The sequence below is a fragment of the Zingiber officinale genome, chromosome 9B (genome assembly GCF_018446385.1).
Source record: "Zingiber officinale cultivar Zhangliang chromosome 9B, Zo_v1.1, whole genome shotgun sequence".
Taxonomy (NCBI): domain Eukaryota; kingdom Viridiplantae; phylum Streptophyta; class Magnoliopsida; order Zingiberales; family Zingiberaceae; genus Zingiber; species Zingiber officinale.
Window position 1 is genome coordinate 86,950,142 of NC_056003.1, and position 13,536 is coordinate 86,963,677.

A 13,536-nucleotide genomic window follows, 5' to 3' on the forward strand; every position below is an offset into this window, starting at 1 on the left:
AACATCAAAATTTTTATGGAACAGTGCCATGACACAAATCATAAAAACCGACATGGTAGAGGGAGAGGTTAGATATATATTTATACCTACTACTATAGGTGATGCACACTTTCACTTGTTGTCTATCGACATAAAAGCAATGACTTTCAATCATTACAACTCTTATGGATATCATGGTAAATCATCGTCAGATTTTAAACATTGGTGAGAATATAATATTTCTGTTTATGTAAGTATTACAGTATAAATTACCATTGATGTTAGTTTTTCTATTTCATTCTTATAGGTATCAGAATTAAAAGAATTGTCTCTTGAGAAACTTGCTACTATTCATCCTGGTTTAGAATATCACTATCCCTTTGACAAATGGGTCTATGTCAGAGTTGATTGCCCACAATAAAAAGCCAGGTAAGTACAAGAGAGTCAGTGTGAATTGTAAATTTATCTAAAATTTGAAATACTAAATTGCTCATGTTATTTATAGTAATGACTATGACTTCTTTGTGTTGCAATACATTAGATGCCTATTATATGATCTAAAGATGGACTTCAAATAAGTAAACATAAAAAATTTAGAATTGATGTATCAATATCAGTTTTGAGGGACAAGTTCTCAATATTTTAAATCTAATTATCCATTATGTTGTAACATGAAAACTTGGGTATAAATTGTAAAGCTAATATTGTGTACTTATGATACTTGTATATATGTATTTGTAAAATATAGAAGAATTATGGTTTCATCAGTCTTGTGTGATATCTATATTGTATTTGTAACAATCTTAGTAAATGTGGCCCTATAGTAAATGTAATGGAATACTTGTGATATGGTTGATTTGGTATTAATAATATTGTTAATCAATTATTGAAGATTGTTGTGTATGAAATGTGAACTTTATATTGAATAGTCACAGGAATTAATTTACTGTCAAGCCAAATAGAATACACAATGTCATTGGCATGATGATGCTGAAATGTGAAGACCAGAACCAGAGTGGTGCTAGTATTATGAATTATGATACCAAAACTAGGATCGGTGCCACTTGACACGCAACTATAACTTCTCATAGGATACTCAAAACCATAACTTCACAATATCTCTACCTTCTCCACACTCGTATCTTCAATATCATGGCAGACCAATGTGGTACTAGTTTTGCAAGAGCAGTACCACATTGGTGTTGATTTTGTATGATCAACACCAACGTTCGTGCCACTTAGCACGCAACCATAGATTCTTATGTGAGTCTTAGAACTATGGTTGGAGGACATATATACATTCTATACACTCACTCCTTCCATCTCATACCAAAATATTAGAAATCCAAGGCTCCTATATCAATTAATGAGTTTCGATCAAAATCCATTGATGAATCTAGAGGATCCCAATCAGACCCATTCTAAATCCTATGGGTTCACATGGATCATAGGAGTTCAAATATGCCCTCCTTTATACTTTTTAGGCCTTCTTAGTGTTGGTCCAAATGATTTGAATCTTGTTGTACATTGTGGTGTTGGTTTGAGAAAATCATCACCACGTTGGTATTGATCTTTTGGAAGTAGCACAAAGCTTGGTTATAAGAAGCCAAGGCCACGTTGGTGTTGCTTTTGCAAGACCAGCACTAACGTTGTGCTAGTTTTGCAAGAGTAACACCATGTTTGCAAGAGCAGCACCAACATGGTGTTGCTTTTGCAAGACTATCACCAACGTGGTGCTGGTTTTGTAAGATCAGGACCAATATCTATGCCACTTGACACACGACCATAACTTCTTATGGGAGTCTTAGAACTATGGTTGGAGGGCATATATACATTCTATACACTCACCCCTTCCATCTCATTCAAAAATTTCAGTAGTTCTAGGTCAATCAATGGGTTTTGATCAAAATTCATTGATGGACCTAGAGGACTATGATCAGACCCATTTTAAGTCTATGAGTTCATATGGATTACATGAGTCTGAATGTATCCTCATTTATTCTTTTTAGACCTTCCTAGCGTTGCTCCAAATTATTTGAATCATTATGTACATTGTGGTGTTAGTATGAGAAGATCAACACCATGTTGGTGCTAATCTTCAAAAACCAACACCAAGCTTGGTGATCAGAAGCTAAGGCCATGTTGATGCTGGTTTTGCAAGAGCAGCACCAACATGGTGTTGCTTTTGCTAAATCAGCACCAACATGGTGCTAGTTTTGCAAGATTAGCACCAACATCCATGCAACTTGGCATACGACCACAACTTCTTATGGAAGTCTCAGAACCATGGTTGGAGGGCATATATATATTCTATACACTCATCATTTCCATCCCATACTAAAATTTAAGAAATCCAAGGCCCCTATGTCAATCATTAAGTTTCAGTCAAAATTTATTGATAGACCTAGAGAACTCTAATCAAACTCATTTCAAGACTTATGGGTTCATATGGGTCACAAGAGTCCAAATATGCCCCCATTTACTCTTTTTAGACCTTATTAACGTTGTTCCAAATGATTTGAATCTTTATGTATAATGTGATGCTAGTCTGAGAAGATTAGCACCATTGCTTTTGCAAGAGCAGCACTAACGTCCGTGCCACTTGACATGGAGCCATAAATTCTTGTATGAGTCTTAGAACCATAGTTGGAGGATATATATACATTCTATACACTCACCCCTTCCATCCTATATCAAAATTTCAGAAATCTAAGGGCCCTAGGTTAATTAATGGATTTTGGTCAAAATCCATTGATGGACCTAAAGGACTCTGATCGGACCCATTTTAAGTCCTATGAGTTCATATAGATCACAGGAGTCTAAATATGCCCTCATTTACTCTTTTTAGACCTTCCTAGCATTGTTTTAAACTATTTGAATCTTTATATACATTGTGATACTGGTCCATAAAGGTCAACACCACGTTGGTGTTGATATTCGAAAACCAACACCAAGCTTGGTGATGAGAAGCCATGGCCACGTTGGTGTTGCTTTTGCAAGAGCAATACCAATGTCTATGTCACTTGGTATGCGACCATAACTTCTTGTGGGAGTCTTAAAACCATGGTTGGAGGGAATATATACATTTTATACCCTCACCCCTTCTATCCATACCAAAATTTTAGAAATCCAAAGCCCTTAGGTCAATCAATGAGTTTTAGTCAAAATCTATTGATGAACCTAGAGGACTCTGATCAGACTCATTTTAAGTCCTATAAGTTCATATGGATGTAACGACCCGCCTTCTACTGACTAGGCTATAAGGCCGATCGCTACATTATGATGTGCTAAATTACTATTGCGGAAATCTGGATTGATTAAAATTTTACTAAACTGATTACTGTAAAATCTGAACTTAATATTTTAGGTGTACCTAGGAGTTGTACACATGCTAGGGAAGATAATCTATGCCTCTCGGATGTCCTGCTAGCTGTAATCAGGCATTTCAATCGATCCATGAATCGATTGGGCTGTCGGATCGATCCAGTGATCGATCCAGCTTGATACTGGCACGGAGAAAAACTCTGGATCGGTCGGCTGACCGATCCATAAGCTATATTGTTTCTGTATGTAGCTAGATCGGTCTACCGACCGATCCAGGAGTACACTGATCGGTCGGTAGACCGATCTAGTGGCTGACCGATCAGTGAGCTTCTGTACTCACTGTTCGCATCTGGATCGGTCGGCTGACCGATCCACAACAGGCGCTAACTCTCTATTCGCGACTGGATCGGTCAGCTGACCGATCCAGTGGCACAACCCAATTCTGATCGATCTGTAGATCGATCTGGGTTTCTGATTTCGAATCAGAACCCCTGATTTCAGTACTTTTTGGTACCTCAATCACCCACACAAGTTCTAAAACAACTGGAAACATTCTAATAGCAAACAACTAACATTCCAAACATGATCACTAACAACCTAAGCAGGCTTTCTATAATTCCATGCATTTAGACGATTAAGCAAACAAAAAGAACATAAAAAGAAATGCTAAGTTCTTAAATGTTCTAGTTCTCCCCAAGGTCTTTATTTCAAGCTCCATCCACACACATCTTCATCGTTGCATTGACCTCCAGCCTCCGCTAGTCCATTTTTCCTTTACCTTTATCTGCAGTATAAGGAAAAAGTATCTGTAAGCTTTCGCTTAGTAAGAAACCATCTACCTCACTAAAACATGCATACGATGCAATTCATGATTTTAAAACATGCTATTTGAAATGTGTACTGATTAAACTAAAACATGGCATGCTATCATACAGTACATGGAAACCTAAAGCTAGTCATGGCATACTATCATCTAAAGCATGCGTAACAAAAGCTGAACATAGAGCTATCATACATCATCATAAGAGTGAGCTGAACTGAAGCATAAACTGAGCTAATTCTAGCAAATTCTAAAGCTATACTGATTTCACCTAACTATTTTGTGCGAGTTTAAAACTACATATATAATAGATGAAAATACTAATCATACTGTTGTTTGGGCCCCGCAACTGTACGTGCTGTGCGCGCATCCCTAACTAGACCCGGGTTTGCAAGTCCCGAATTTAGTAGGGTTACTAGGTTATCTGAACCTAGGGACGACTGTGGGAGCCCAACCCAATGGATATCTAATCCAGTACAGTGCCACTGAGAAAGTAAAATACTGAACATAAGCTAATAAATTCCTGTCTTGCTTTTACTAGGTTGTCTAAACCCAGAACTAGGTTATCTAAACCTAGAGGCGACTGTGGGAGCCCACCCATTGGACATCTAGTCCTGTAAAAGCTGTAGCAAGACTACATGAGCTGTGAAATGCTCCTATTGCATTTAACTAAGCTATTAAAATGCCTAAGTTGCATTTTAACTGTGCTAGTAATTTAATCGAACACTTGGTATGCGCTAATTCGCATCCTTTGTGCCGAAAAGCTATATACTACTAACTAAAACATGAAATTCACACGGAAGCTAATTATACTGCAGGTGAGGAGTTTCTTACCTCGTGCTCGAAGTTTCTTACGATTCTAATCGCTAGTTTCCCGGTGGAGACGATCCTCTCGACGATCTTCCCGCGTCTTCACGTTCCTCTCTCGGAGGGGAGCGTCCTCGTGTCGAAGTCGTCGCCGGAAAGTGTCCTTGGAGCCCTAGGAGAGGAACCCTAGGCCTTCTTGTGGTTGGCGCCGAGAGAAGGAGAGGAGAAGGGAAGGTTCGGCGGTGAGGGTTTGAGGAGAGGAAAATCACGATCCAAATAACCCTTCACTCATTTATTTCCTATTTATATTAAGTGGTAATTTCCGCCCAAACCTAACATAAATATTATTGAATCCCTTTCCTTTCAGCACGGCCCTGCTGGGTTCAACTGGTTACTAAAATTATCCGTAAACCATAGGTCTCGGGTTCAATTCCCGCTTAGGTCGTTTTCGTTTTCTATTTATTTTTGCTACCTCCGTTACTCTAAAAATTCTGTAAAAATATCCTAAAATTTCATAAAAATCATAGAATATTTCTAAAATAGTTTTGAGAATTTTTGGGCGTTACAATGGATCACAAGAGTCTAAATATGCCCTCATTTACTCTTGTTAGACCTTTCTAGCATTGTTCCTAACTATTTGAATCTTTATATACATTATGGTGCTAGTTTGAGAAAATACCAACATCACGTTGGTGCTAGTTTTGCAAGACCAGCACCACGTTGGTGTTGCTCTTGCAAAATAAAAAATCAAATAATATTAGAAACAAATAATTTTTTAGTAAAATTTTCAAAAGAACAATTTTATATGTGGTAAAATAATATTTGTGCAATCAAAAATTTGAAATCAATGATCAATTAGGTCATGTAGCAATAACATTATTAATTATATTAGTAGAATTTTAAAGGATAATGAGAGAGTATTATTATAAAACAGATAAAATTTACAGAATTATCATGACAAATTTTTCAATTTCACATTTTCGGTCATGACAAAATTATCATGTATTGAGCATACTCTAAAGGGGAGCTCCTAATGCTTATTGTGATTTGAACCATCATCTTTTACTATTATCTAAATGGGATGATACATCTTTTCCTTGATGTGACTGGTCATCAATAAACAATATTTATTTTCCCTTTATAGGGATGCATTCTCAAGCCTCTTTTCTCATTCCTTTAGTAATGCTTTGATTGTTCTTCCTTCTCTTCATCTGCTTCTTGGTTTGGCAGAATGACCCAGAATCCATGCTTTCGTCTCTCCCATGGATTTTGCCGACCTAGAGGATTATTCTACTTCCTGGTGTTGTTAGTATTCTTTTTTTCCTTTTTGCCTAAGGTACCTTGTTTCTTTTATGGTCCACATGTATGTTCCTTGATGCCCTTTACTCGAAGTATCTGTGTTATCTAGAACATGGTTCTTGGCGAGAATTTTGAACCAAAGTAGAGTCTCCCCATATGAGGACCTTAATACAACAAAGAGATCAAGCGTGGAGCGAACTAAATGCAACTCTCAACAAAGAGAGAGAGAGAGAGAGTACTCAAAGACCAACTTCATTGGAACACTTCAGAGCTTGAGGAGGGGGGGGGGGGGGGGGGTGAATAGCTCATCTCACTTTGTCGTTGATGATTTGCAGTGGAAAACATGAAGCGAAGCTCTACCAATGCTAACACAAGGATTTACTTGGTATCCATCTTAAGAAGAGGTGACTAATCCGAGGATCAACACTCGAGCAGACTCTCCAATATATAAACACTCCTTCTCGGAACAATCCGGAGGTGGAGACACCTTATACAACACAAGAACAAGAAATACAACTTGCAACAAGAAGTAAAATGTACAAAATAAATGAAAACCTTATTGCATGATCTCTTGTTGCTTGTGGATGCCTCTTGTAATCTTGGAAATGCAGCAGCACTTCAACCTTAAGCTCCCAAGAATCCGGCGGTGAGTTGTCATGAAGAAGCGAAGATTTCTATGTGTTTCAAATCTTGGTGAAAGCCCTTTTCTAGGGTTCTCTCAATCGATTAAGCTTTTCCCTAATCAATTGCCACGTTATTTGACTGTTTGTACACCTACAGAATGACTCTTTTTGAACCCTAATCAATTGGTGAGTCATCCCAATCGATTTAGAGTACCATAATCAATTGCTCAATTGATTTTGTAACTCTCTATTCACTCACAAAAAAAATCCTTAAACGATTGGTCCAATCAATTAAGCCTTCTTAATCGATTGCCTCAATTGATTCACTTTCTCGTGATAAAAATACATGCCTAATTAATTGACCCAATCGATTAGCATGGCTGAAATCGATTGACCAATCGATTTCACCACCTTCTATTCTTATAACAACCTACTCTAATCGATTGGTCAATTGATTAGGCCAAGCCAAATTGATTGAACCAATCGATTTAGACCTTTTTTGTGTTCTCGTAAGAACCTCCTAATCAATTATCTAATTGACTAGCTTAGGAATAATCGATTGCTCCAATCAATTTCTCCAATCCTAACTTACTTAATCCAAGTCTAGGGTTCCCTTGCCCAACATCTGGTCAACCGTGACCTGCTGGAACTTTGTTATCAAGTGTTCGGTCAATCTTTTGATCCACTTGGATTTTTCTCCTCGTGCCAAGTGTTCGATCAACCTCGATCCACTTGGACTAACTATCTAGTGCTAAGTGTCTGATTCTCCATGACCCACTTGGACTTCCACATGTCTGGTTTCACTCACCGAGATTTTTCACCATGCACCTAGCTTCACTCATTAGGATTTCCACCACCTAACTTCACTCACTAGGATTTTCCCACCTAACTTCACTCACCTGAATTTTTATCTGCCTAGTTTTACTCAGTAGGGTTTTTCACCTGGTTTCACTCATCAAAACTTTTCATTGTCGACCTAGTTTCACTCACTAGGAATTTTCATTATCTGTCTAGTTTCACTCACTAGGATTTTCTCACACCAAGTGTCCAGTCAACACTGACCCACTTAGATTTTCTTTTTTTTCAACCTTTCCATTGGTCTTGTCTTTGCCTAACCTCTAGTTAGACTTCCTAATCAAGTATCTGGAAAACCTTGACCTACTTGACTCTTCTAGTCAACCTTTGATCGTCAATCTCCCATATAGATAATTGCATCAGTAATCTCCATATATTGTCAAATATCTGATTAATCATGACCTATTTAACTCTTTCCTCTCATATTGTCAAACATTGAAACCCAAACTCAGACCAACTCAAGCTTAGTCAATCTTGTCAACTTTGACTCAGGAGAAATTGCATCAACAAACTTCACTTATTGCGCCAACAACTACACGAGGTCGAAATGGTACTTGAAGATGCTATTAATCATTGGATAAAGCATAGACACCAATAGGAAAATCATCTCTGAGTACCTTCTAATGGCGCTACTTATCGAGGATGTTTTAGAATTGGCTTTTCAAAGTGTGATATGTGAAAGATTGGCTTTTCATTAGATAATAAAAAATCACTCTTTGATATCCAAGAGCGGGATCAATACTTTTTCCAATAATTTGTGGGTGTATATTTATATTTGTTTTCCTCCTAATCACTCTTTGGTCAAGCAATAACAATAATCTGTGGATGATGGAAACACTTAAGAGATAGTCCGACCAATAATCACATTTACATTAATACCCTTACAAATCAAGCGTGTGACATGCTCGTGCTCAGACAAGTTACAAGGAGTTATACTTACTAATTGATTTTGGGATCGGTCAACCATTTTGCTGAATTTGGTCCTCTGGTTAATAACATCTTTTAGTGTCGGTCCTTCGATCAATTTGGCTCAGAAAATCAAATTTTTCTTTGAGCACACTCTCCATACCGAGGGCAACATTCAATTCCCTTTGTGCCTGGTCTCTTTGCTGCATTAAGAACATTATACTAGTCGAATCCACCTCTTGTTCAGGCTTTTGGTTAGAGATCCTATTTCAGTTAACATATCTAGATTTAGCATAAGATTCAGAAACTAAATGTATGCGTCGCGAACAAAATAAATTGGTTAGATGGTAAAGAAAAAAATAGTAAGATGTCACTTGGAATATGAAGAGGATTCCTCCAAAAGCAAGGGCATTTTAATGGCCCCCTCACAAGGTCTCGTCTGTCGACTATTGTGTGGCATTCACATAGACAACGAAATGAATGAGGCATAGAAGAGATGTAAACAAACAAAACGTTAAGAAGTGGATATGCAAGAATGGTCTTAAATATACATTTATAAAGAAACTATAGAAGTCTTGTCTATTCGTGATGGGAAGTTAATATAAGGAAAAACTACGTTACCCCCTCAAAAACTTAAGCAAAATGTATAATGTTATACGACGCTTTGAATTATGATAATATTATTTGAGAGATGATGTTAATTACAAATTTTATCTATTCTCTTTCTTTCTTTTCCCTCGTTGTAATTTATTTATTCTATATATTTATTTGATACTTTTTATATAAAATACTATAGAAAATCAAAAACATTTTAACTATTTACTATTAATTTGTGTAAATTTTATCTTTTTTATAATAATATTCTCTCATTGTCCTTTAAAAGTTTACAAATAAAATTAATAATGTTATTGCTATGAAATTTAATTGATCAATGATTTCAAATTTTTAATTGTGAAAATATTATTTGACCATGTATAAAATTGTCATTTTTAAATTTTTACTAATAAAATTATTTTTTTCCAATATTATTTGTTTTTTTTTTATTTTACAAGAGCAGCAGAAATGTCGTGTTGGTTTTGCAAGCTCAACACCGTGGTGCTAGTTTTGAAAAACTAGCACCAACGTTGTGCTGGTTTTGAAATACCAACACCAACGTAGTGCTGGTTTTAGGGGATCAACACTAAGGTCATTAATTTCATACCCGATCCATTAACATTATATACACCCAATCCATAACCTGGCCCGTTAATTTCATAAAGAACAACACCAACGTGTAGTTGTTCTTGAAGAATTCATTACAACACCAAAGTTTGGCGATCTTCATCTTGAGTGTCTCCTGACTCTCCTTTAACCTTGTATGTTACTTTAGTTTGATTTCAGTGATGGTCTATCCTAGATTTTTCAATATGTTTTCTAGTATTGATGGATTAGGGTTTATGCCAATAGGAGTATAGGGTTTACTGTTCATTGCCTAAATATGCATTTAAGAGTTTAGGAAGTCTTGGCATCAAAGCTTGGACTCTCCTGTTATATATACAATATATTCACTAGTTATTTATGATTTTGTAGTTCGAGATGTCTCATTCATCTAGTGTGGTTTCTACTCAAACCAGTCGCCTCATTAGAGGCCCCATGAAGACAATGGATTGAAAAAGCAACGTTTTTCAATTCGGAAAATTGATTGCATGTGTATCCCTAAGTATTGAACAAACAAAGTTAATCCAAATCTCCCCCTTTGCTTGGGTTTTGGACATCCCGTCGAATTAATATATTAGAGGTCTTGTTCAAAATATATTTTATAATCAGGATGCTGAGTAAAAGACTTTCATTTTTTATGGAAAAAAATTGAACTTCACAAGGATCGATGTGACTATCATTCTTGGATTACCAAACTGAGGAGAATCAATACCAATGGAATTAGATGATGCCTTTGGCCTACTATATTTGCAACATTTCAAGGATAAAAAGTTGTACATGCAAGGAGATGGAATGTAACGACCCGGCCCTCTTGGCCCATTTGGCGGCCCATTTGGTGACCTCTCATGTCGTCGACCGTCGGCCCTTATGTCGTCGGCCCATTTGGCGACCTCTAATGTCGTCGACCGACGACCCTTGGCCGTGCCGTTACTCACTAGGACTTTCCACCCCTGGTCAGTGGATTTTTGTCTTCCCCAAGATTCGAACTCTAAACCTCCAGGCTTAAGTATTAGAGTTTATGAATCCCGGTAACCAAGTGAGATGAATATTTTTATGGACTTTTAGAACTTGAAATAGGGAAAATTGGGTCGTTACAATCCCCCATACCTTATAAAAAGTTCTTCCTCGAACTTAGAATAGTTTTGAATATTTCTGTCTCATACTGTCCTCACGCTCCCAAGTGACTTCCTCGCGCTTCTGGTTCTGCCAGATGACCTTCCCTAGTGGTACTTTTTTATTTCTTAGTCTCTTGATTGCTCTATCCACTATCTGTGTAGGTATGCTCTCATAACTAAGATCCTCTTGGATCTGCACTGACTGAGGCTGAATCACTTGGCTTGGGTCGTAGATACACTTCTTTAGCATGGAGACATGAAATACATTGTGTATTGCTGACATGTCTTGTGGTAAGTCCAGCTTGTAAGCTACTTTCCCAGTCCTCTCTATGATCAGGTAAGGTCCTACATAGCGAGGACTTAATTTGCCCTTCTTGCCAAATCTCATCACTCCCCTCATAGGAGCAACCTTGAGAAGAGCTGAATCTCCTACTTGGAATTCCAATGGCCTACGGCGTGTGTCAGCATAACTCTTCTCTCTGCTCTGGGCAGTCTCAATTCTCTGTCTGATTTTCTGGATCGCCTGAGTAGTCACATCTATCAGCTCTGTCTGAATGCCCAGCTCTACTTCCATTTCTTTTCTCTCACCTGCTTCTTGCCAGCATATGGGTGATCTACACTTCCTGCCATACAATGCCTCATAAGGTGTCATCTTGATGGTGGCCTGAAAGCTATTGTTGTAGGCAAACTCGGCTAAACATAGATATTTGCACCAACTTCCCTTGAAATCTAGCGCACAAGCTTTGAGCATATCTTCTAAAATCTGATTTACTCGCTCTGTCTGTCCATCAGTCTGAGGATGGAAAGCTGTGCTGAACTTGAGTTTGGTGCCTAGTGCATTCTGAACGCACTCCCAAAAGTGTGAGGTGAAGCGTCCATCCCTATCAGAAATGATAGATTTAGGAACTCCGTGAAGCCTAATTACCTCCTTAACATATAGCTGGGCCAACTTCTCTATAGAGTGGGATACCTTGATGGTTAGAAAATGAGCAGACTTGGTTAATCGGTCTACTATTACTCATATCGCATCATATCCATTTGTGGTTCTTGGGAGACCTGTTATGAAACCCATGGATATGTCTTCCCACTTCCCCTCTGGTATTGGGAGAGGCTGAAGAACTCCTCCTGGCCTCTGGTGTTCTGCTTTGACTCTCTGGCATGTTAGGTAGGTACTGACATTTAGCAACGTCTCTTTTGAGTCCAGACCACCAGAACCTCTGTTTCACGTCTTGGTACATCTTGGTGGAACCAGGATGTATGGAGTAAGGGGTACTATGAGCTTCCTATAGGATTTTCTTTCTTAGTTCTTCATCCTTAGGGACACAAAGGCGGTTTCCCTGATAAAGAATCCTGCTATCTGTTACTCAAAACTCTGATTTGTCTTCTTTCTGTATCCCTTGCTTGATCTTCTAAATTTCTGGATCTTCACTTTGCTTTCTCTGTATATCCTCGAGCAAGGTAGACTCTAAAGTCAATGCAGAGAGTTTCCCTTCAATAACTTCAAGTCCGAAATCTGACAACTCCTTCTGCAGTGACAGGGCTAAAGATGACAAAGACATCAGGGATGCACTGGATTTTCTGCTTAGTGCATCTGCCACTTTGTTAGCTTTGCCTGGGTGGTAGAGGATTTCACAATCATAGTCTTTGACCAACTCTAGCCACCTACGCTGTCTCATGTTTAAGTCTTTATGGGTGAAGAAATACTTCAAGCTCTTGATGATCTGTGAAGATTCTGCACTGGACTCCATACAAGTAATGTCGCCAAAGTTTTAGTGCAAAGACCACAACTGCCAGCTCATGATCGTGAGTGGGGTACTACTCACCTGTGGTAGGAGTTGCTCCGAGCTTCGATTTTCTTCCTTGCTTCCAGATTTCACAGTGCCGAGTAGTATTGTATGCTAGAGCTTTTCCTTTCTTTGCTTTGTTTATCTGGCCGAATTTCTAAGGTTGAGTTGCTGTGCCGAATTGCCATGCTAGGGTTTTTCTTACCATCCACAGCATGCTTCTTGTTTCTGTTCCGGATTGTATTTCTCCTTGTGCTTGAATCTACCGTGAGTTTCCATGCTTAGATGATTGATGCGATGAACCTTGGATAAGTGTAGATATTGTTTATACTATCTTGGTTTTGATGATTCCATCCGAATCTGCCACTTTGAACCTTGGTTGAGATTTCTACAGAATTGGTGGTTATTTTAGCATTCCGATTTTAATCTTTTCGCTATTCAAAGAATGTAAACAGCCTTGATTGCATTGTAGATTTGAATTCTTTTGTGGTTTAACAAGCATGCACAGCCTTGTAGTTAGAAATTCCATTATGAGTTCTTTTGTAGCTTAACAGGCATGAGTAGTTGGCCCCTTTTAGCATCCCAGCATCTAATTCTTTACTGATTTACCAACTATAAACAGCCTCTTATAACTAGCATCTTAGATTTTATTTCCTTATTTAATGGGCATGAACGGATTTATCTATAGTAGCATGCAGATTAGTTCTCCTTTCCTTGCTACCTTATTTAGCATGAACAGAACATATATATATGTGTGGTGCATTTTCCTTACTTGAACAAGCACGAACGGCCTTTATTTTTAGCACCTTTGTGTAGTTTCCAGCCCT